The 21,892-nt window shown below is 44.3% G+C and overlaps 3 long non-coding RNA genes across 3 annotated transcripts in view; 2 read left to right on the forward strand and 1 right to left on the reverse strand.

Moving 5' to 3' along the window:
* LOC311439162 overlaps positions 1–4,043 on the forward strand; it is a 33,955-nt gene extending 29,912 nt beyond the window's left edge. The window contains exons 5-6 of the long non-coding RNA XR_014694562.1: positions 2,148–2,263; positions 2,783–4,043. This is a non-coding gene — a long non-coding RNA (uncharacterized lncRNA). The remainder of the gene's footprint in view (positions 1–2,147; positions 2,264–2,782) is intronic.
* An 11,693-nt stretch (positions 4,044–15,736) lies between these two features.
* On the reverse strand, positions 15,737–18,044 carry LOC311438921. Its single transcript, XR_014694432.1, has 2 exons — positions 17,828–18,044; positions 15,737–16,378 (listed from the first exon to the last, which is right to left on the reverse strand). It is a non-coding gene; the product is annotated as an uncharacterized lncRNA (long non-coding RNA).
* A 1,670-nt stretch (positions 18,045–19,714) lies between these two features.
* The window catches only part of LOC311438920, a 132,090-nt gene continuing 129,912 nt past the window's right edge, over positions 19,715–21,892 (forward strand). The window contains exon 1 of the long non-coding RNA XR_014694429.1: positions 19,715–19,843. This is a non-coding gene — a long non-coding RNA (uncharacterized lncRNA). The remainder of the gene's footprint in view (positions 19,844–21,892) is intronic.

The raw sequence follows: 21,892 nt of genomic DNA on the forward strand, positions 1-21,892 counted from the left end.
TGTTTTTTTTTTTTTTTTTTTTTTTTTCCTTTTCCCCTCTGTCTTTCCTGAGTTCCTAACTACCAGGTAGCCAGAATTATTTGTTTGCTACTAGTAGCTTTTCCACCCATTTGTCTCACCTATTTAGTGGTTCAGCAGTGCAGGACTTTAAAATAACCCAGAACCTGATTCTGCTTTGGCTTACGCTGACTATAGCTGTAGCTCCAAGAAGAGCAGGGAATAAGTCTCAATCTATAAACACAATTCCTCTGAAATATTTGGCAGGGACTTTTTTTTTTTTTTTAACCTTATTGCAGAAATTTCCTTTGCAGGACCATACAAAATGTCTTTTACATCTGATAAGGCATGTAATGAATCCTTGGTTCCCTCAGAGTTGCAATAAATGTGCCTTGCTGACAATCTTACAGACATCCCTATTGGCAGGGGAGTGGGACAGAGCAGGTGTTGCACTGCCTCTGGCGGAAGGAAGGTGCAGCACGCAGGTAGCAAACCCTATCCTGGTCCTCAAGTGATTTCCACCTGCTTTGGGCTGCTATAAAGACCACAAGTAGCCTGTGGAGCTGTGCTTGGCATAGTTTTCTTGGGGGCCAGAGGAAACTGGGACTGAGTAAAGCTATAGTGGCATCAACTGATACAAAGAGAAAACAGAACTAATGACCTCTGGCTTTGCTGTGGAGGAAGGTAAAACCACTGGTAACAGGAATGCAATGAAAGAGCCCATAGCTATTGGCTTTCAAGACAGCTGAGGATCCATCCCAGAGCTCTCGATCCTGCAGAAAGTTTTGTGGTGAAGGCACCCAGAATTGCAAGTGTCCTCAGTGTCCCTGAAGTGCCTTGGCTGGGTCCAACCTGTCCCTGAGACCTTGCATTCAGCTGCCCCCTCGCAAAGCTGAAGACCTGAAGGCCAGTTTGTTTGTCCCCACTACTGGATAGGGTGACTGGGATCAGTTGCTGGAAGGGGCTCCTTGGTAAGGGAAGTATGAACTAGTGGATGAAAGGAAAATGTTGACTTCCAGTTCCATACCACTTATAATCTGTTCAAGACCCAAAATGTCATTTATTACTGAAGACTTGTGTTTGTGCTGTCCTTTGTGTTGCTGCAAAGACAGTCTAACAACCTAACAACCTAACAGCCTCTAACAGCATCTAACAGCCTCTGTTTGTATTTATTTATTTATACTGCTTGTACATGGGCCTCTCTTTTCCCTGCCCTTTGAAAAGGGAAAGGCCAGGAAAGTCTGTTAGCAGAGAGAGCCCATCTCAACCTGTGTGGGACACAGTGCTCTGGGCAGCTCCTGCTCCCCATGGTGCCCTGCCAGCGATCCCATTCCCTCTGTGTCAGCAGGAGCGTGTGCCTTGCTTGCTGACAGCCCTGTCCTGGCTCTGTTTTGGCCCAGGACATATTTTTCTTCTGATTTTTTCCTCTTAAAAACTCATCTCTTGGCTTGAATTTAGCCAACAGAAAGAGAAAGGGGAAAAGGGCACCCAAGAAAGGGAGGACAAAGGAGAACCTTACAGAGGTATGGGAAAGATGGATTTAATGGCTGGCTCTCAAGGTAAGTGGAAACAGGGTGGAGAAAGCACATTGCACTGGTAGGTTTTCATCCAACTGCCCAGCGCAGAGTTTATGGCATTTACACTGATGTTTGGAGGAAGATCCCTGGCATAGCTGGGCACAGGGTAAACTCAGTGAGGTCCACCCTTGTGTCCCCGCAGGGTCAGGTAACTTTAGTTCCCATGCTTTTGGTGGATCTGGGTATAAAAGCGAATGCAAACAGGGTGTTTCTGTTCACCCTAAGTGAAATGAAGGCATAATAAATAGGTCAGTAAAACATGTCTTGGGGAGGAAGTAAAAGAGGCCCTCCATGTATGTAAGTGCCAACGCCCGAATTACTCTTGTAAAACAGAAGCGGCAGCTCTTCTGCCAGCCCCTTCCTGGTGTAAACCTGGTGGCTGCACCAGGTGTTTCTGTTCGTGCAGGGCGCCAGAAGAGTTAAAGCGAAAAAAAAAAAAGAAAAATGTACTCCTGAAAATGAAGAAGCAGTAGGAGCCTGGCATCTGATTTGAGAAGTGAAGATGTATGAGTAAATATTTGAGGGGAACAACCGTCTTAGTCTTTTTTTTTTTTTTTTTTTTTTTTTTTCCAGGAGGACAGCCTACCAGGTTTTGCTCAGGCCAGAAGGATGAGGTTCTGTGTTTGTCATTAGGACTGGGTACACACAGTTCTGTGGATTTTGTACTTTTACAGCTGCTCTGTGATAATGTAAGAGAAAAAATAATCCTTTATAGTCTGTGATTATCGGGCTGCAGTTTATTAGAGATATAAATGCCAGCAATTTAAATGACTCTGTATTAAGTTGTCCTTGAAAAAACATAATTTGTAACTAAAAGGACAGTGCAAGGAACTCTTTGTGAAGCAATAATGCTGTATGAGTCGGAACAAGGTTAGTATATTTAGAAATTTTAAGCTGTTGAGTGTTTTTGAGCAAAGTTGACGTGTAGTGATTATCTTCCTCCTTTATGGACAAAAATATTTTATTGCTAGCTATTATGAACTCCACAATCTCTAGGCAGAGATTATAATGGACTAGATACAGGGCACTATCAATAATCTTAGTTAACATTTCAGCTCTATTAGCTTACTACACTGATAGCAGTCATTGCGGCCTGGATGACAGTCAGAAGTATGCCAGAAGATAATCGGACAAAATTTACATTTAGGTAGAATTATTCTGCAGGGCCGCATGTCCCACTGATGTCTGAAAATTTCACTCTTCTTCAGATTGCAGTTTGCTACCGCTGTTTCGCTGTGCAAATGGTTGTAAAGCAAGAAGGTTACGGGAGGACGCTTGTGTGAAGCTCTGTTGAACGCCGGCTGCAGTGGCTTGTCGGTACTTGGTCGTCTTCCAGATCTCTGGGGTTGGGCTCCACCTGTGCCAAAGAAGTGTGTCGTCTAGTGGTTCCCATCCTTTTCGGAGCCAAGCCTCATGTTCGAACCCTGGCAGTGTCCCATGCTTCCTTGGATCCAGCTCCAACTGGATCAGGGCTCAGAGTCCTGGTTTGCCACTCGCACATGTATGCGTGCACCTGCGCTTTGATGTGAAGCGTTAGCAAGTACAGTTTGGCATGGTAATGCAAAATCTGTCAGAGCAGGTTGCCCACCTGAAGTTAGGTTCCTCAAATGTAGGGCAACCAAATTTCTGCTGTGATTTCTGGGATTCTGGAAATCCTGTCGCAATTTAGAAAGAAATTGTACAGTCTCCAGCTCTGCCTCTCTCTCCAGACTGGGAGCTGGACTGGTTTCTAAAGTGTAGCCTCTATACCCTGACTCCATTTGTGAATGTTCAGAATAGCCCGGGGCTTCTCTGCCCCAGGCTGGGGCACAGGCAAAGCACCACGATGGTTTTCTGCACCCTTTGATGCACTAATGCACCCAGGAAGCTGCTTGAGCTCTCTCAGATAGAGCAAACCTTACTCAGACAGAACTGGTGAGGAACTGTTTCTTTCTTTTTTCTTTTTTTTTTTCTTTTTTTTTAATGAAGTTCTTCAGATCAGCTTTCAATCTAGTACTTTGAACGTGTGCTTCTTTCCCATTGCTTTACAGTCAGATGTGCATGTGCTTCAGGGTCTCTTAAATGGGGGTATTTTCCACAACCAGGGCCCAATGTTGATGTTTTATCACAATTTTGCAAGAATTTCAGCAGGATGCAGTTTTCTTTCCCTTTCCATAAGTTGTGCCATTTGTCAGATGTGGTATGTACAGTATCTAGGAAATATTTTTGCCTGGTTTGTAAAGGCAGTTGTTAGTCAGATGGGCAAAAATTTAAAAAGGTCTCTGCCACAGCTTGGAAAATTGGACAATTAAGTTAAAATAGTCTTTGGTAAGTGCGTCTGTTTGGTAGAAAATGCCTGCTGGAAATCTTCCACTCATAAGACTTTTATGATGGTAAATGTAATTTCTGCCAAAAGGAAGAAATGTTGACTTTGCCTGAATTTTGTAAGTTTATCATGAGAAATATCTAAATGTTTCAGATGACTATGGCCATAATTTCTGACTTGGTTTGTTCAAGCAAACGGAAGCTGTTATTTTTTGCTTGATTCACCCTAAATCTCGCTGACTGATCAGATGGAGTTGTTTTGGGTCAGATGCTCTGTACCCTGCTCTGTTTATGTTATGGGGGGTTCTGGCTGGGCTGCATGTCACACCCCATGGGCAGCCCTGTAGGCCCTGGGTGGGCCGACGGGGCTGGAGACCCCAGCCTCTGCCCCCAGCCCAGCCCCTGTCAGGTGAAGCAGAGCTCTGGGCCCTTCAGTTGAGATGAAATGTGTTGGCATTTGTCTCTGGTTCTTTTCAGTTTTCCTGGTTCCACGAGCATGTCCGACGCCGTCCCAGTACCCAAGAGAGCAAGCAGTAAGGTAGCAGTGTCTCTGGTGGTTTTCCAGTTCTCCTGACTGCTCCCTCCGTATATTTTAAGTATCAGGTATATTTATGTGGTCTGTCACCCAGTGTGGCAGCATGGCAGCAAAGTGCCTGACATCCTTTCTCATCTGGGGGGAAGCTTAGCAGGGTTTCCCCATCGTTCCTCCATCCCCAGGCAGCTGAAGCGGGAAGAGGCTGCTCTTCCCAGGCTGGCTTGGCCTGCTCTTCCTCTTCCTCTGAGGAAGGCCCCACCAGCCTGCTTCGCTAGCACTCTGAAGCCCACAGCGCAGCTCCAGATGGACAGGTCGATGCAGGTAACAACATACTCCTGCCTGATCCTGGGGACCTGCGGTGTGTAGCAGGGCTTTTAGCAGGGTGCTGCAAGTCTAAGGTCCTGTTTTCACTGTAACGTCCAAAGGAGTGTAGGAGATCCTGCCATGCAAATCATGAATATTCAGTTTTCCTTCACTCAGGCTTTATTAGCATTGTTTTGGTTTGCCAAATTCTAGCTTGAGTTGGACCCATGCTGCAGAAAGGCAAATTATGTTGTATTTGCTTTAGCCCAAAAGAGTACACAAAGCACTGGAGCTTTCCAAACCCACATCAAAGGTGAACATACCCTCTGCTGTTCAGACACATCTGTCAGAAAGGATAAGTGTTTGCTGCCGCATGGAAAGATACTTAACCTGCCTGCTACAGTATTAAATTACTTTTGCCCCTCCTGGCTTGGAAAAGACACTTGAAAATTAAACCTGTGTAGTGTGGGCAAAATGCAGAGCAAATGCGGTTGGCAAACAGCTCCACAGAGAGTAGCAGAGAGTATCTATTTAAATTACAAATGTATATCACTTTATCACAGAATCACAGAATTTCTAGGTTGGAAGAGACCTCAAGATCATCGAGTCCAATCTCTGACCTATACTAACAAGTCCTTCACTAAACCATATCACTAAGCTCTACATCTAAACGTCTTTTAAAGACTTCCAGGGATGGTGACTCCACCACTTCCCTGGGCAGCCCATCCCAATGCCTCACAACCCTCTCAGTAAAGAAGTTCTTCCTAATATCCAACCTAAAGCTCCCCTGGCGCAACTTCAGCCCATTCCCCCTCGTCCTGTCACCACGCACGTGGGCGAACAGACCAACCCCCACCTCACTACAGCCTCCTTTAAGGTACCTGTAGAGAGCAATAAGGTCACCCCTGAGCCTCCTCTTCTCCAGGCTGAACAAGCCCAGCTCCCTCAGCCGCTCCTCGTAGGACTTGTTCTCCAGACCCCTCACCAGCTTCATTGCCCTTCTCTGGACTCGTTCGAGCACCTCGATGTCCTTCTTGTAGCGAGGGGCCCAAAACTGAGCACAGTATTCGAGGTGTGGCCTCACCAGAGCCGAGTACGGGGGGACGATCACTTCCCTAGCCCTGCTGGCCACACTGTTTCTTATACAAGCCAGGATGCCGTTGGCCTTCTTGGCCACCTGAGCACACTGCTGGCTCATATTCAGCCGACTATCCACCATCACTCCCAGGTCCTTCTCCGCCTGGCAGATCTCCAACCACTCATCTCCCAGCCTGTAGCTCTGCTTGGGGTTGTTGCACCCCAGGTGCAGGACCCAGCACTTGGCTTTGTTGAACTTCATGCAGTTGACCTCAGCCCATCGGTGCAGCCTATCCAGATCCTCCGGCAGAGCCTTCCTACCCTCGAGCAGATCGACACACGCACCTAAGTTGGTGTTGTCTGCAAACTTACTGAGGGTGCACTCGATGCCCTCATCCAGATCATCGATGAAGATATTAAAGAGGACTGGTCCCAGTATTGAGCCCTGGGGGACGCCACTAGTGACCGGCCTCCAACTGGATTTGACTCCATTCACCACGACTCTTTGGGCCTGGCTATCCAGCCAGTTTCTAACCCAACGAAGCGTGCGCCAGTCCAAGCCAAGAGCAGCCAGTTTCTTGAGGAGAATGCTGTGGGAGACGGTGTCAAAAGCCTTGCTGAAGTCAAGGTAGACCACATCCAAAAATAAATATAATATAAATGCCTATTTTCTTCCTATAGTCACCACTCCAGGTGAGGGCTATGGCATTTCCTACCACTGATGACCATCTGGGGTTAATAACCTGTCAATAACCAGACGTTATCATCTCTCAGCAGGATTTTTTTTTCCTTAGGAAATTTCCTGCCTTTAGGTCTGTATTGCTCAAATGATACTGCTGCCTTAAATGTCAGCTGGCATACAGGGATGCTCTTCTGGCTTACTAAGCTTTGTCTGAGAGCAGGGTGGGAAATTTTCTGTCAGTTTTGTTTCTCACGGAAAATACACTTTTCACAACATAGATTTGCTTCAGTTTGGGGAATGCTGACGTCAGGAATATTTGGTTTAAAGGTTCGCTCTTCTATTTATTTCTTTTCTGTTTTCTTCTTTTTCTCTTTTCTCTTTTTCTTTTTTCTTTCTTAAGTTAGTTTGAAGCTTAGAGTCAAACGCTTCCATTTGTAAAAAGCTTCCATTTCTACGTGGGAAATACCAGTTATTTTGGTGGTTCCCTCCCTCCCAGTTGTGCAACAGGAAACTACGATGTAGTACACATGGGTGGGGAAAGGGGACAGTAACAAAAGCTTTCTGCACAGAAAAAGTGGATTTTTCTGCAGCCGGAACATGTATTTTCTTCTTTAGTTGGTTGGAACATTTTTCCTACTGCAATGCTTTGCTTTGGGGGAGCGGGAGCATCCCTTGGGCCCAGGTGAGCTCACCTGTTACTCCTGGGACTTCAGGTCTGGGAGACCAGCATTCACCCTGGGCTCACCCTTTCTGTGCAGACAGCTTCCCTGCCGATGGCCTTCCCCTGCTGCTGATGTGTTATGGGTTGTTACGGGGTGCTGTGGGAGCTGCAGGTACATCAGAGAGGAAAACCAGGCTCTTTGGCCCCAGGAACAGCTTGGAGCTTGAAGTGTTTTGTCATTAAACGCTTTTGTCTTTCTGAACAGAGTTGTTTCAACGTCACTTATTCCACAAGTGTAGGCCAACTTGAAAAGAAAAAAAAAAAAAGTTATTTCTATATTTCAGTGTAGTAAACTAAATGCTGAATACTGGCATTTTGCTCAGGACTGAAACTTTTTCAGCTGTTGAGACAAGAGACCAGGTTTAAATGATAAAGTATTTGTGGTTTAGCTTCCTAGTTCCCCTCTTGAGGATTTACAGTACTGTAAATCTTGACTAACGTCATGTAAATCCATAGTAATGTAACTATATTTATTTCCCTCCATGGAGCTGTCTAGATTTACACCAGTGAGAATGAGAACAGTATTTGGCCCTTTAATATCTATCTCCAGATAATAAAAGTCATATGAGGGTTTCACTAAATATTTGGCAAACCTACTAAAACAAGCCCAACAAGCTACGCAGGACGTAGATTAATTTCCTCCACCAGCATCTGGGTTCAGCATTATAATTAGCAGCAGATCTCCTAGTGATATGCCAAACAAAGATGTTTATGTCAAATAGCTATTTCTTAAAAGAGAAAAAGAGAGAGAGAGAGAGAGAGAGAGAGAGAGAGAAGGGGGGGCTTAAGTTTATTGAATACCATGAATACCAGCCAAAGCATTCATACCTGCAGCCTGCTGAAGGCTCTGCACCCCCTGGACTGCCAAAGCAGGGCTGTGATGTGATGAGAATGAAGTTCTTGGTGGTGTTTGGGAACAGGGAGATCCCAGGCACTGCCAGGAGCTTGGGGAAGCGAAAAGAAGGAATTAATCAGACCTCTGAAGGAGTTTGAATTGCTAGGAGCAGATACGGATCTACTTGTGGCCTTGATAAAGGAGACTCTGACCTTTGTGTGATCAGGCAATCATTGTAACACAGCACTGCAAGGAGTTAATGTAATCTGGAGGAGTTCTATGAATTCAGTTCTTCTGGAAAGACTCAATGAAATCATCATCTAAAATGATCCGGAGTAATCAGAAGACATATTTGGCAACTGTTCTAGACTGATTGAGCACAAAAATGACCTTGGGTCTGTAGCTGTGGCACACTGATGTGTGGACCTTCAGCTTGCATGCTAGAGGGCTGTGTCTCCATCAGTGGCAAAGGATGCTTTCACTCATTTCTAACCTAGAGATACTAGACATCACAACAAGTACAGTATACCAGCATGGTGGTAATATGCACTGCAAACTTCCCAGCTAGCATTCCAGGATTATTCATCAGGCAGTAATTAGAATAATGCATTATAAATCTTCTGAAATGGTGCCAGGGAGAGAATTGCTTTCCATTTTGAACAGTGTTATTGGTACAGCTGGAAATGCTGCCTAATGAAAATACTTTTAAACATCTCTTGGTCTGCATTTGGTCCCAACCTGCCCAACGAGCACAGGCAATCTCTTCTGTTCTCCTTGCTGGGTTGCAGAAGAATTACTTAACAAGTCGTCTGTCCTGATTACACATATGGAGGAGTCCAGGCTGTAATGCCACTGAACCCTACTGCAAAGAGCTAAAAATGGTACCTGGTGTGTAAGTGTATTTGTAATTTTGCCTAATCCTCGGACAGAATGCTTTCCCTTGCACCCAGTGTGACCTCCCGAAATCTCCAGTGGGACGGATCCCCCATTCTGGATCCTAATTTAGAGAGCAGCTGTACTGATCGGGACAAGGATTTTAGGTCACCGCGATACAGAGAAGGCAACTGTCATTTTGGAGGTTTGGTTTCTAAGTATCAATGCAGAGATGTGACCAGGAAATTGATGGACTTGTCAGGACTCAAACCATAGCAAAACAAGAATGAATATCTAGTAGTGGAGTTTAAAATAAAACTTTAAAAGGTAGATTTCAAGACAATATTTACTGGACTTCTCATAAGGAGTTTTAATCATTTGTGATCAAAACTACCACATCTGCAATGAAAGATATCTTAATATTTATTTTGTTTATGACCTCTACCTGGGAATTGAAGCCCTGGGTCAGATCATGTTACTTTATTCAGAGCATTAGTAATAATAAAATCTGACTGTAGCTGTATTTTCTCCTGCTCGGATTTCGGAGTAGCATCCAGTTAATCCTGGGTTTTAGAAAAAGTGCTGAATGAACAGGTGCTTACACAGCTTCTTTCCTGCCCAAATCAGTAAGAAAAGCTCTTAGTAAAGCAAAGATAAATAGATTTGTCTACTTAAAATATTCAGATAAGATCTTTTCATCACACTAGCAACCAGTGTGTGGCTGTGTTTCCCACTAGGTAGGAACCTGTCTTCCACTGGATGGGAATCTTGAGATTCCAATAACCAGTCTTTGGGAATGTCTTCATGGGTTAATGGCGTATTAAGGTTCTTTAATTAGGTTAGTGGTGTAATGGTTTATCACGTGTCCTTTATACTGAAGACCAGGTCCTCAGCTGGTGTAAATCAGCACAGCAAGGCTAACCTGTGCTGACTTACAGCAACGCAGGGAAAGCTGAAGGAGATTAGCAGGGTGTCGTTGTCCTGTAACAGAGCCATGTGTATGCATGTTGGAGATGGTTTTGCTTCATAGCCCAGTTCTGTTGATCTGGGCCTCACACTGTACAGGCTCTTAAATATGACCCTTATCTGAACACTGAAATCTTCCCTGGGCCCCCCCTGCCCACGTTTACTTCAGTTTGCACGATCTCTTCAATAGCTATAATTGCTTTTGCGCTTCTGTACTTCCACAGGGATGGAGACCATGCTGAGGGGCAGCGTTTGTCCCTACCTGTGCAGGAAGGGCAGCGTGCCTACCTCTGCACTGAAGAGGCAGAACAAGACTGGTCCTCTGTCACTGGAGTGTCACCACCCCAGGGCTGCCTAGTCTGAGGCTGCTGCGACCAGCTGCGGGCAAGGAGGGACAGCACACACATCTCGGCAGGCAGACAGCAGCAAGGTCACTGGCTCGGGGTGGTGTTTGTCCCCGTGCCTGGGGAGAGAGACCCCATCTCTGTGTGTTTGCAAGGTAAGAGGGAAAGGAGGATCTTCTGCCTTCCCTTTCTGCAGCACAAGGTGAGCCACAGTTGGCACGCAACTTCGTTCCTTCTGCTTTCTTTTCCTCTCACTTTCTCTCTGTAGTACGAAAATAGTATCAGTAACACATTTATATCCTTCAGGAAAGGTAACATGTGGACAATGTTGCAAAACTCCAGGTGGGAGCTGTGGCTGTCGTACAGAAATGACATATGTAAAAGTTACCAAATATACACAGAAGCTTTGAAGGATAAAGGTGTGATTTCTGAGAAAATTATCTTGTGCTTCCTGAGACAAATGGGAAACCAGGTTGCTTGCCCCTCATGGGAGCTTTCATGGCACCGGATGACTTAAAGTTGGCCCTGAAAGTCCATATATGAGGTGAAGGACACCTAGCCAATGTCTGGCTCTCCTCAGTAGGTCCAGATATTGCTCTGTATCTAGGTGCAGGGAAAGACAAACGTACAGGTGTCAGGACAGGGCAGCTGGATCCTCAGTTATTTACAAGTTACCTGTGTGCATAACTGCAAATGGCAGAGTTGGTTGTGCTGCACATTATCATGAACATTGCTCCATCCCTCCTGAAGGATTAAGTGTGCGTGGCCTGAAGCCTCCAAGAAATGTCATCTCCCTTCCTGGTTTCTGACAAGCCATTGTGACGGGGCCTGGACAAACCTGCCTATGCCCAGCACTGCTGGTTGTAGCAGCATTTCAGAGCTGAGCTGATCAGAAAATCCAAATGCTTTTTTGGAAAGCATTTTAAGTGCAAAGCGAATTCTAATGAAAGTGACTTACATGGATAGAAAATACTAAGCATTTTTTAAAACTCAGATAAAAATGTTTTATCCTAAACCAGAAATATTGCCATTAAGGCCAGCATCCTGTCCACTTCCCGGGGTCCACAACTGCATTTCCATTCTCTTCTGTATGTAGGACATAGCAGCTGGTCTGCTCTTTCCATGATGCACTGCCACTGCAGCCGGGGTCTCCAGCAGTGACAGCTCCTCTTTCACAAGGAGTCCTGAATGATGAAGCAAGAAACCTGGGCAGCTAGCCCACATAGGAGGGTGGGATATCCAAACTACAATGCCTGTGTGGTATTGCTGTTCTGGTATGAATGAAAAATGTTCTCTTTTTTTTTCCCCTCTGGAAAAAAAAAAATCAATCCATTTCATTAAAAATCAAAGAGGTTAAAAAGTGGAGAGGTAAGTGGTTGTTAAGTAGGAAACAAAATAATTATACAAAGCCAGTTAGAGGCAAGACAGATTGTCCATCTCTTGGCTCTTGTTCTGTCAGTGGCTCCCTGATAGTGTCCATTATTTGTCCATCATTCATCAGAGAAACCCACACTGTCACATGCTGTAGCACTTAATTTCAAGTTCATGTCACAGAACTGGTGAATCTTGACTTTGTCAGGAACTGGGCTGAGCACAGAACTCAATCCACTTGGCCAGATACTCTCTAAAACTTGTGATCTTTTCAGCACAGGTTTTGTTTTCTTTCAGGTCATTCTGCATATAGACATCAGAGCATAAGCTAGCTCCTTAAATAAAAACCAAAGCAAAGCACTTGACTACTTCAGAAGAATAGGAGACCCGAAAGGAAAGGAAGGGGAAAAAAAAAAAAAAAGACACTTAGGTACCGTATTGAGCAGATGCTGTGGGTTGTTATAGCAACTTGAGTTCTAAAACGGGAGAGAATACCCACATGCTGCCACATCTATTGAAGAATCCACACTCCAGACTTCAAAATTCAGGCACCGAGGAAACACCTATTTCCTATTATTAAAAAAAAATAAATCAAAATGTAAGGCTTCCTCAGAAAAATCCACATACATTATCCTGTGGAAGGAAACAGCTCTTTAAGATGCTTTGCAAAGGCTCGTGGTATCATTTGTTTATGATATTTAAAGCAGACTGTGTGCATGCCTGCGTGCGTGTGTGTGATGTGGATTTCAACTCGCAAAGAGAACTTGAAAGCTCTCCAGCAAAAACGTAAGTGCTCTGACAAAGAGTTTGCAGAGGGAATAACTGGCAGCAGCAGATACCAAGGTGACAGTGAGCAGTTGTAACATCAAACCTGAAACACTTACCAGTTTGTGTACTTCTGCGGGAGATAATGACTACTCAGATGCTGTCTGTCTCTGTCAGTGCAAGGAAAAAACACCAATTACTATCAAATCTAGGAGATTTCAGGCAGGTATAATTGAAAGTTTGCATAGCAAAATATCACGTTAGATGTGAAAATGCATGAATCAGACTCCAAGTTCAGGCAGAAGCATACTTACTGTGGCCTAACGAAACAAACAGAAGTCTTTCTCTTGACTCAGCTGAGCACTGGATCAGACCTCAAGATACTTGCATGTGGAAGGATGTGAGGTTTGGGGTCTTTATCTGCTCCAGTTTCAGCTAAGAACTTGTGTGGAAGGGCAATAGCCTGAGATACTCCACCTGAAATGCCACATTTGGATATTATTCCCTATTTTTGTTTTATGGCTTTTTTTTTTTTTTTTTTTTTTTTTTTGTCAGAATGTTTGCACTGTAAGTAATCTGTGAATTCATGCCTTGGGTAACCCATCCGCCAGCTGGCTTTGCAAAGCAGAAGTGGAGCAGTTCGCAGCACCGTACGGAGATCAGTCGGTGCTCAAATGAGGGCTGGCTGTGGGGAAGGGGCAAAGCGAGCACAGGGCTGCCCCGGCACTCAGGGAGCAACAGCTGGATGGGCAGGAGTTTTTCCAGCAGAAAGACTGGACACAAACCATCAGTCTTTGCACCAGGGAGACTGTGGCCCTGCTCCAGGCCAGCCCAGCCAGCTTGTGACCCAAGGGGTGCAGGGCCAGGGTGTTTGCATGGGTGCTCCTGGTGTGGGGTAGAGCTTGGGCAGCCCTGGGAGTGAACGAGCTTTGCTGCCTGTCCTGCCACTGCCTCCCTGCTGCCCAGCAGGGGTGAGGCAGTGCAGGGTGAATGCATCATGGCAAAATGTAGGAGTCTCTCAGCTATGGCAGCAGTGAGGGATTTCATGCATGGGTTTTGAGGCAGACTCCACTGGCATATTTATGGGCAGAAAAAGTCACAAGATCAATGGCTTTGCCTCTTTTTTTTTTTCGCTCCAGTTCCTAACGCTGATGTTTGACTGTGCTGTATTTTGATTGTTTGATGGGTGCTGGTGTACACCCCCTTTCCCTGAGGGCACTATGTTCCCCCTGCACAGGCTTCCCGTGCACTCCCTGGTGGGCTGGGATGGCTGGCTCGGGGCAGAGCAAACTTATGGGGGGCTGAGGCCTTGCTTGGCTGCTGCAGGAGTCCATGGCTCCTACAGCAGACCCCAAAGTCACTCCTCAGTGTCTCTGAACTTTTCTCTCCTACCTTCCTCTTTCCTAGAGGTATAATTTTCAGCAGAAGCTAGCTTAGGTCATCAGCTGTTTTTTTGTAGCCATCTTCCAAAAATAGTGCATCTGGTCAGAATTTTTCGTCTCTCTCCCTTTAATTCAAGTACGGCTGAAAGACGTTGCCCAAACATACCTCCAGTAGTAATAATATTTAACGATACATCTTCAGACAGAAAAGAATATGGAAGCTATTAAACCCAGAGGCAAATATTTTCTGAGTTATGAGTGTGAGAAAATTGAGTTATAGGTAGAATGTGAGTGGTTTTGCAATCTTCGTAGCAGGTGTTAAAACCAGTCTGCTGAAATAATTATTTATTTGCCTTAAAAGTGTAACCTTGGCTTTTTAAAGCTATTCTGGAAGGAGTGTAAAGGAATATGTTTTCATCTGTGAATGAATTAAGCAGGAGTTGGGGTATGAAGAAAAGGTAATAGAGTTAGTGGAAAGAGGAGGTATGGTTTTTAAAATAATAATTCAAAACACCAACCAACCAAGAAGAACAGAATAATCACATGAAGTGTAGATTTTTTTTTTCATTTGTTGGTGAGCCACTAGTGGTGAGCAGTCCATGGTACAAACTCAGCTATGTGTCTAGCGTTGGTGTTTTGTGGAACAGCTGTCAGCTTTAATTCTGAGAGATTTGAGACAAAATAGGCTCTAGGAAAGATTTCTTCTGGCAAAACTGGCATTAGCGTTGTGTTAGACATGGTGCAGTCACTGCGTGAGCTAACTTGCATTTTCTGCAAAGTCTGTAAGTAAAAAGCTACCATGCAGTGCTTGCTCTTGTAATCTCTAATGGATTTGTCAGAGAAGCTTTTCTTAAGGGTCATGTCTGTCAAGCTGGATGATAAACACAAGGTTGTGTCTCCTCCCTGCAGAAATCAATGTCAGGGATGGGAATAAAGGCAACAGAGGCGATACTCGTACAAAACCAGCCCAGCAAAAGGAAGGTGTCAGTAGCCATGGGCATGCCGAGAGGAGAGCACAGGCACTCAGAAGATCTGCTGGTGAAGTGAGCAGTGAGTAAGCGTGTCGGGTCTCAGCAGAACACCCCTCTCAGGGACACAGGGTCCCAGAGCCTGAAACAAGAAGATCCCGCTCAGTCCACGGGAGGGAAGCTGCGGCTTTGGTCCTGGGCCTCTGCCTTAATGCAAGCTGCCACAGGTACTGGAACAGTGGCAATGCTCTCTGGGCATGAGAAGCCCCAGGCAACTGTAAATGCTCCGGCAGTGAAGATCTAAGCAGTGCTGGATGAGAAGCTGTACAGTGGCATCTCAGGAAACATTTCTGAGATGGAAAACTTGGGGACAAAATGGAGACAAGTGGAAGTTTCATTCTAGTAAAAACAAGAACTCTGCCCCAAATCAGACCAAAGGGCAGTCACACAAAGGCAAATCCCTGCTCTGCCTGATGAAACCCAGCATTTTTTTGAGGAACTATCCATATTTTGCCTCCTTAGGTTTCATTTAGGCAGTCTCATTGAGGTTGAGGAATAATGTGGGAAAGAGCTTTTTTCTGCTTAGCAACCAAAGAGGTCCAGACTCCCATTTCAATCCCAGTGGAGACAAGAAGATTGAATTGTTGAGTTTCAACTAGGAAATGGGATGCAATCTTCATTCTCATGGTGGGTGGTGGAGTAGGGAAGGAATAAAAGACCAGATTTTGTCCTTGAGCTTACTAAAAACCCTTCTGAGCCTTCTTGAAAATAATTCCTGGCACAGTCAGATTTAAACCTAAGTTTGACTTTTTTTTTCCTCTCCTAGTACCAAACATGATTAGAACATAGTATGGATTAATTGCTCTGCCAAATGTCATTCCTATAAATCAAATCTGTTTTCTGACATATGAGTGAGTGTCTGAATACTCCAAGCCATTAAAAATATCTGCATAATTTTAAAACCTGCTAAATGTTGTTGTTTTCTCTCTCTCTCTCTCTTTTCATTCTTGGTACAGTATGGTATTTTACTGCAATGATGAGAAGTTGAATGGCAAGTTTCAGTCAAATGCATTTTTTTTTTTTTTGCCATCCAATCCTAAAATCTTGACAATGGCACTTACAGTGGAAATGCCACCAACTGTAAATTTACACACGGACAAAACTTGGCATCCTTAATCAGCTCTTTTTCAGGCATAACTTGTGGGATCCGTGCCCACATTCTCTCTACAGGAATTAGTGTTATCCCACTGCTCAAGTATTCATGTTTTAGCGCTCCAGGTGTATAGCAGTGTACGGGACAAAGTCTCCAGAGCTCATCCTACTAGTCCGTACTGTGTTTCAAGTGTAATATGGCAAAAATAATTTCCCATGGTAATAATGAGCGCCCCTCTGTCTGATTAACTATATCATGCAGCTAGAGTTGGGGAAAAATTACCCAGCACATCATATTTTTTCTTTGGTAATGGCTGATTTGACAGATCCAAAATACTTCATGGGACTTCTTCAGTTCTGCCAGTTCTTGAGAGGAGTTAGCTGTGCTTGTAGACGGAGCTGTTCCTGACAGTGTGCTGGGGAGTGACGTTTGCAAGTGGCTTTTTCCCTGCCTCTGTCTGTGGCCCCTGGCAGTCTGTTCACCTTGGCCTGGGTCACTGTCATTCATCCTGGACTGGCTCGCAGCCTGCATGACAAGCCAAAAAATTCATTTGGGATCACTTAAAATTAAACATTTTTTACTGCTCCCTCCATGTTTCGCCTCCTATGAAGGGGGAGTGTGTGTGTGTGTGTGTGGGGGGGGGGGGGGGGGGGGGGGAGAGGAGGAAGTAATTTTCTAACAGTTTCTGTCCTGATTTAGAGGATTTATTTTTTTAATCTTTCAGCAGAGGAAATTCAGTTTCCCACTCATTTTTCTCTCTTGCTGCTTCAGTGCCTGGACAGAAAGCTGAGTTGCTGCATCTGGCCTCAGCCAGGCCCAGAGCCTCCCAGAGCCCACAGGGGCCTTCCTTGCTCAAATGGGTTTGTGAACAAGGCCTGGAGGGCCAGAGGAGTGATTGCACTGAGGAGGCTGACAGGTTTTCAGGTTTCCTTCTCTGACCTGCTGCTGTGTCCTGTGGCCGTAACAACAGATAGAAAGGTCTCAAACCATTTCAGGGGGCTGGAGGGGGCAGTCTGGCCAAGAAAAACATACGTTTCTTCCCACAGCAGAAACCACCAGCCTTTGAGATGGGCTCTTCTGGCTCACTCTGGAGCTGTTCTTCAAGGCAAGTGTTACATCTGCTCTGTGCCACCAGCATGTTTGCAGGGAGCTGGGGCAGCTGTGGCCTCTGAGAATAGAGCGCACCCATCCTCAGCGTGCAGCACAGAGCAGTACAACAGTATGTGAGTCAGAACCTACAAGTCCATCATACCGGGCACACTGCAAACTACCCTAAGTGTCTCATAGTACATTTTGTTCAGATCAAGCTCACATAATTCAGTCATAAGGAGTCTTCCATGCCCACCGTTCTAGGATTCTCTGGCATTTGACCCTCTTTAGTTAGTTTATTTGAAAGGAAAATACTTCTTAAAAACTAAAAACTGGAAACTTTTGACAATCCCAGCAATTTTCTCACTTTTTGACAAACTGCTCAAATTGACTAAATTCTCAAATATTTCAGCTGTCCTAAACAATATATATATACACATGTTTATATATATATTTTCTGGAAGATGAGCTATAAAAATCATTTGCTATTCTACTTTTCAAAATATTTCGCATTTGTATAAATTCAGTTAATAACTACACAGCATTAAGGGATATGACGTACTGCTCTCCATTGAAAATGGACACAGGTTATCATGTAACCCAGTTCAGATCTTGTGCATATTGTATGGCTGAGCACTGTGCTATAGTAAGGAAAATGAGTTTCTATCCTGTTTACTGTCTGTGGCATGGGACCAAGTTGTTTCTCTGAACTGAAGAACACTCCAGAAAACGCTGTTTCTCAGTTTCAGAATTCGACTAAACCCTAATTCTGTTGACATCAAGATTTAAACAAATGGTGTAGAGATACCTAAAGGAGCAAGTGATTTTATGTCTGCTATAAGACAGTATTAAAGAGTCAAAACAGTCCATTAGAAGCAAATGTACCTGTACCTCCTTCTGGCCAGCTATGAGTTCCACCTTTGAAGAACCATTTCTGTTGTTTTTGAACCAAAGAAAGGAATAAAACTATTTCAAAAGGCCATAAAGCCTGCTAAGATGAACGTGAGGGGCCCAGTAGAATCATTTTCCAGTTCAATGTTGGTTTATTAAAACTATTTGGAGCAAGTAAAGCAGTTCAAGAGAGAGTGATCCAGCAAAGTGTGGTGGGGCCTGAGAGTGGAAGTGTTTTTGTCTCATCACTGATCTCTAGCACCTGTCTTCTCTGGTCTCATATCTTGATTTGTCTAATTTGTATATTTAGACTGGGAACTCCATAGCTGAAACTATTCTGTCCTACATAAGAAACGTGTATTGAGTTTCGGGGGTAATAAGAACAGGACTATTTATATGGAATACGTACGTATAAGGGGAGACCTACTGATTTTGAAAGCTTCTGGTGAAAAATGCTTGTGTGAGCACAAAAGTTCAAAGCAAGGCTATTATTATTCCATTTCCATATGAATGATCTAAACAATTTGTGTCTGGGCTTAATATGCAGCTACTAAAACCAGAGTTCGTATTATGGCCAGATGGAATAGGCAAAGGATGTGATAGCCACTGTGAAATCTGGCTGCTTCTTGGTGAACCTCACTGGGTTAGGTCTCTCCTTCCACTTCTGAGCTACTTCTATAGGAGGCTGAGGAAGATGTGGTGGGGGCTTCCCCTGTGCCCATCTGCTCTGAGAGCTAGTCAGTGCCAGGAACAATGCTGTTACACATTCTTGTCTCAGGTATTCAGATACACTTGTAGCTTCAGTTTGAACTAAAAAGAGGTGAACAATAAGCCAACATTCCTCCTCACCTGTCCTGCAGAAAAGCCCTGGGATACAGCTTAGCCTGAAGCCTTTGCTAGCACAACCCAAAACCTCCTGAGTAGAGTTAGAAGAACAAAAGCCTCCTTGTGCACAGCTGATACTCTTCCACCTGTCCTGCCCCATGGAGCCAGAACAAGGCAATAGAAGTCTCGAGAAAGACTTTCTTACCATCAGCTGTTCAAAACATCTGTAACCTAGCAGTGTACTTTCTTTATTATTGTTCTTTATTTCAGAAAATGCATTTTTTTCACATTTTTCAAACTGCTGTCCATACAATCATTTGGAAACTAGAGCAGGTAGAACAGCTTTTTAAACAAAACCTCTCATTTTGTCAAGAATGCAGCTTTATACAAATAAAGTAGATTAAGATTGAAGTAGTTGGTTTTTTTTGTTTGTTTGTTTGTTTTTGTGTGTTTGTTGCCTTATTGTTTGTCTGTTAGCTTTTTGTTGTAAACTGAATAATACTGTTATTCTGTAACCTGCTTCCAGCATCTGGAATCATAACAGAAGGTAAGTTCTAACTTGGAGCAAAAGCAAATGTTTCCTCCACCCTGCCCTCCATAAACAGCATTTGAAATGTTAAAAAATGTAATAATAATAGTAATAATAGTTCATCCCCTCTAAAGGAAGTAAAGGTAAGCCTTCTTTTCCCACAGGCAGACACATACAGAATGTGCCCAGGATGTAGATCTGGGCTCTGTTCTGAAGATGACTGTACCAAGCTGCGTGGCTGGTGGTAAATGTATATTCCAGACAACGACATGGGGAAAATGAAGGTCAAATACAGAAATACCCCAAATGTATTAATCAGCCAAGAGGGAGAATACAGGTATATCATTAGCAGCTTAAGATTTCTAAAAGTTTGCGTAAGAAAAGTAAAGAATTTTGAGCTGGTAGGGCTTTTTGGTAGACCTCAGTTTGATTGAAGCATTTCACCTCCTCTGGGACCCTGCCTGAGGTAAGCCCTCCCTTCTGCTGCAGGGTTTGCTACCCCAGCATACCCGTAATACTTCTCTGCTTATCATTTTAGCACCTGTAAGCTTTTAAATTGACCACTGAGGGCTTCCTCTAGCCTGATGGGGGTGAGGTAGGGGAAAGTAGTGTGTTTGGAGAACAGCAGAGAAAAATAACACGTTTTTCTTCATGAGGTAAGAACTTTGGCTTTCTTTTGCAAGATTTTTTTTTTTTTTTTTTAATTTTCATTGCATTCCCAGTTGTAGTTCCTTGATAGAGGAGAAATCCTCTATTTTTGTGAGCTTGTGTGCGCTCTGGGTGAGGTTGGAGAAGCTACATGCTAATAACTTCATAATATGTGATGTGCAAAGGAGTCCTTTTGCAGAAAACAGTGGCAGAGAGTTGGATGTAGGAGTGGTTTGTTGCATGTAGCAGGTGGCTTGAGTTCTGTGTAGAGTACTAGCCAGGTGTTTTTTTTTTTGTTCTGCCTCTTTAGAGCCTTTCTTTTGTGAGTCTGTAGAAGAGAAGAACCCACAAATAAAAGGGAGAAGCTGTACACATAGGATCTGATTCACTCTCTGAACAGGCTGGGCCTGCTTCTGTCTGGGCACTCCAGGCAAACAAAGCAGAAAAGAAGCTGTTGTGCGCTCCTTGGAGCGGGTGTAGGTGTTACTCTGCTGATTTTCAAGCTATCTAACACCAACATCCCTGGGATGGACGCTGCTGGGGTGGGAACCTGTGAGGCTCACGAGGAGAACATGGGCTCAGGGAGTTCCTACACAGGCTGTCTTGCCCCTCCCCAGCATGCACAGACAAGGGCGAGGAAGTGTAATGCTCTCTCAGGGCTGAGCTTGGCTAGTGGCCAGGGCTGATTTAGATTCCTCAACAAACTACTGTAAATGAGTTTATTTTTCACCCCTTTCTCTCAAAACCAAGAAGTGACTCAACAAAATCTGGGTGTTTTAACCAAAAAATGTCTTTGGTCTTTAAATAAGCTGATGTGTGGTATTCTCTGCCTGTCTTGTGCTTCCCCAGCCAGACTGGAGGCTTTCTAAGCATGGGGGGAGCTGGTGGAAGGCAGAGCTGGCTTGCTGCTCTCTAGGGCTCCTGGGTGTTGCTGCTGTTAGCACATGGTTGTCGTGGGCTTGCTGCATCCATGTGAAGACAAGGGTGCCACCATTTCTGGTCTCAAGGCCTGGAGATGTGTTTTGAGAACCCTGAGAGGTGTATTGATGATGAAGGATGTAGCAAGATGAGACAAAACCCAGGCTTTTTAAACAGAGATATTCTCTCTAGGGACTTGGGGAGAACGAGGTATTTTAAAGCCTCAAATATTTTGCTTTCAGAGAAGTGTGTAAATTGGGGAGCTCTTCAGGATATCTGTACATTTTAAACCCAGTGACACTGACTCGCTGACTTCTCCCAAACTCTAGTAAGTAATAACTTGCAGTGGTGACAGATAAAAGCTCCTTGAAGCTGGAAAAGTCTTTGAACAGGGAGCTGATGTTCATAGCAACAGTTTTAGCCTCATGGGGGCCCTGGCTTCCACGAGGGAGTTGCTGTGCAATTAAAAAGATAAAATGAAAACTGGGGGTAGAGGGGGGTGGCAAACTTAAGCAATCAGCTGGCATCAGGGCAGAGGTGCCAAACCAAACCTTTGGTCCAACCTTTGGGTATACTGTAAGCTGTGAAATGGCACTGTGGGGTTGTTGATTTTCCCTCAGTATTTTTTGAGGGGAAAATAGTTTTAAAAGCAAACAAACCTTCAAACGCCACCAGCAAAAAACCCTGCTACATTTGTAACTCAGAATTGTTTGGTGAGAAAATGAATAGCAGTATCACTCTTGCTATGCACTGTTTACTCTAGTTTTGGGGACTGCACAGTGTAAAGCAGTCAGTAAATTAGTGTGTCATCTGGTTGCTATGAGCTTGTTAAGGGTTACAAATAACTTTTTTTTTTCACCCCCCACCCCCGAGCTGTTCAGTCAACTTTATATGTTTCTTTTGTTTGCTGTTATGCTCACTGGGACAGTGCCTTTTGTACAGGTGGCGAGGTCAGCAGACAGAGGCTAGGTAACTTTGCTGTGCCTTTTAGACTGTTTCATCAAAGCACAGCTCAAGGATTATCACTGGTGGTAAAGGACAACCAACACTGATGTGAATAAACACTCCCCAGAATGCTTTGCTACAGAGTTTGGAGGAGAAGTAATTATGTTAGATTTCAGTTTGAGTGGAGATCTGAT

This window comes from Aythya ferina (genome assembly GCF_964211825.1).
Source record: "Aythya ferina genome assembly, chromosome: 6".
In the NCBI taxonomy this organism is placed as follows: Eukaryota; Metazoa; Chordata; class Aves; order Anseriformes; family Anatidae; genus Aythya; species Aythya ferina.